This window comes from Cryptomeria japonica, unplaced genomic scaffold (assembly GCF_030272615.1).
Source record: "Cryptomeria japonica unplaced genomic scaffold, Sugi_1.0 HiC_scaffold_49, whole genome shotgun sequence".
Taxonomy (NCBI): domain Eukaryota; kingdom Viridiplantae; phylum Streptophyta; class Pinopsida; order Cupressales; family Cupressaceae; genus Cryptomeria; species Cryptomeria japonica.
This window is the reverse complement of record NW_026728871.1, coordinates 430,427-433,514: the sequence shown is the minus strand read 5'-3', so window position 1 is coordinate 433,514 and position 3,088 is coordinate 430,427.

Below are 3,088 nucleotides of genomic sequence, written 5' to 3'. Positions count from 1 at the left end.
ATCTAAGAACATCTTTAGCATCCTAAAGTCCATGAAGAAGTTGCACCAACACAAATTATGCATCTTGTCACAATTCCTCAATGAAAGCTCTGTCGGTAAAGCCTTAAACCAGTGCTGGTAAGCATTTACTAGAGTGTATGATAACATCCAATTACCAAGCCAATACCAACCAACCAAAACATTATCATGGAGCATATAACTCATGAGATCCAATATACTTCATTGATCCAAACATGTTGGAAGTGTGAACAGATAATCTCTTATGTCACTAACACTAGATCTTCTACCGGTAACCAAAACTTGTCTACCGATAACCATCCATATCAACTAGTGTTGACATCAATGACAAAACATCAATGCAACACATAATCAATTCATCCATAATGCCAACAGGGATCACCTCAAAAGACCCCGCTGCAGCTATCCCATGAGAAAGAAAACAAAAAGAGGAATCCAAAAAGAAAACAAAACCCAGTCCAACCTCTGGAAAGGAGAGGACCAAGCCCCCAAACCTTGTGCAAGGAAGCAACAATAGAGTGTCTCTCCCACAAGAAAATCTAGCCACAAGGGACCAAACATCACCATAGACACAAAGAGGATCAGAAGCAAAACCAACCCCATACCACTCCACGTGGGAAGAGAAGGTACAGCACGAGGTGAAAATTCCCCCAAAACCATGTCGGCTGCACCCCTCACAGAACCTACCGCAAACTCCAAAAACCTTTGGACCCCACCAAAGGGGAATACCATGCACAAGGCATAAGTAAGAACAAAAGCCACGGAGGGGCTTTCTCCCAAACCGTCTGCTGTCTCATCCAGATCTCCCTCATCCTCACCCTCGCCGCCCTCTTCGGTGGCACAAACCTCAGCACTCCTGCTTGCAAAGCTCTCGTTCCCTTTGATTCACTATAGTTAATGCATGCCTTTATCATGACAGAACATTTAAAACTTGATCATTATTGTTGAAAGAAAGACATCGGTTTGAATGTTTGACACCTTGATTGCAGACCTGTGGTCAATTACTAAATGTGTTCTCATAGGATTGATGGATCATTTACATTAGTTACGTTTAAAATGAGAGAGAAAGAGAGGGTTGTATTTACATACAACTTACACCTTTTCAGATTTAAATTTTGATGAAGACAAACATCAAGGACCACTTTCTTGCTATCATAAAAACCAATCATTGTAATTCAAAATCTATAGCCGAAAAGATTAGATTGTAGGGGTGTTGGGAAGCCTAGTCCATGGACAAGGGCATTGGGTGCCCCAGTCTCAACAATTTACTCAAGAAAAAGGTCATGAGTAGGGTATTACACCTAGTTTCCAAAATAAGTCCCACAAATAAGCATAATCAGATGTGAACCAGGCATAGAAATCAAAGTGTTAAACCCCACATCTTCAATAGTTAATGCAGCCCTAATTTAGTACATATCTTAGTTAGTTAAATTGAAATGGTGATGGTGAATTTATTCCATTGGTTGTGTCCTTCTACTTACTTATATATATCTTCTTTGATTATGATGAAAATTAAAATAGCTCTAACATGTATTTTTTTCATGTGATGAACTAATAAGTAATAATCAATAATTTCTTATGCATATATGAAGTATTGAATATGGATTGAATTTTTGATTCCTTGGAATTGATGAATAATTAATTTATGCATAGGGATATTGGAATTTGGATATTAATTAATATGATATTAAGATAATCCAATTAAATTTCTCATTGTATAATGCAAGAAAGAGGGTGTGCAAATAAAAGAAAGGAGAGAGAAATATACCTGATCAAACACCCCATTAATATTTTGTAAGGATAACCTATGTGCTATAAATGGGAATGAAAAAATATAATTATCATGCTTATGGGATTCTTATATTAAGGTTCAAGTAGATATAATTTTAAGTCATATAATGAAAAGGGGGCTTAAGGTTTGGAAATCATTGGGTTATGTCAAAACTCATATGGGTCTTTGTATTGGTGTTCCTACTTCCACTACAATAATGTTTGATGAAAAGAGACCTTCTCCTCATAAAGGAAAAAGGTTGAAACCTTAATGGATATTCTTGAATTAAGAAATGTTACCTTTGATATGAAACCCCTATCTTCGATTCTTACACAAGGATTGATGTTGCTCGATTGGTATTATGACATGCCTTAATCATGGAGGAACTTGTAAAACTGGATCTAAAGTATTTATTACTCAGTTTTTAGCATAATTTTTTTTTTGATAATTAAACTACTAGTTTGGCCCAGTCCCCTGCATTAATATAAAAATAAAATCACATCATTGTGAAATCCCTTCTGAGATAGAGTTTCTATTGACATATTACAAAATTGCTTGCAAGAAGATATGGTTCGTAAGCATTAAATTTTATAGATATTTGTTCACCATCTAATACTACCTACCATATAAGTCTATTCTCAATTTCCTTTACTATCTACCTTGTTAAGCCTACTAAAGAAACTTATAGGACATTATGCTAAAAACCTCAAAACAAAGGGGCTTTTCTAACATCTCTAACCTTCAGTACTGTCCTCCATTTTTGCATTTTCCATGGGGCTTCCTGTTTCCATATTGTTTACTTTTTGAAAGTCCCAAACAAGCCTAGAAATAAATTATCGATTTGAGTACCCTTTTGGAAGTTACAAACAATATTAGAAAAGTGCATTTGGTTTATCTGTACAAGTGGATTTTCCAATGTTGCACTATTTTGAAGGGTTTTAGGCCTAACCGGTGAATTGGCAAGATGGGTCTAAAACTCTTCACCAGTCAAATCTCATGCTCCAATAAATTTGGGAACCTTCAAGGGAAATCAAAGGGATTTCCATTCATGTGTCACTTGGTCCTGCACCAATCCCCATGTTCTCATAAATCACACCTTTCTTGTTGTCCTAACTCACCTACTCCCAGCAGTGAGCCTAGGGCTTCATTGTTTCTCCTGCTCCTGCACTTGCAACACCACACGCCCTATTATAAACCTATGTACAGACCCTAACCTAGCATTCTTAGTGATTTCAATAGGTTTCATCCAAGAATGCCTAGGTTAGAGCCATTTCTTGCTCTTAAACCCTACTTGCAAGG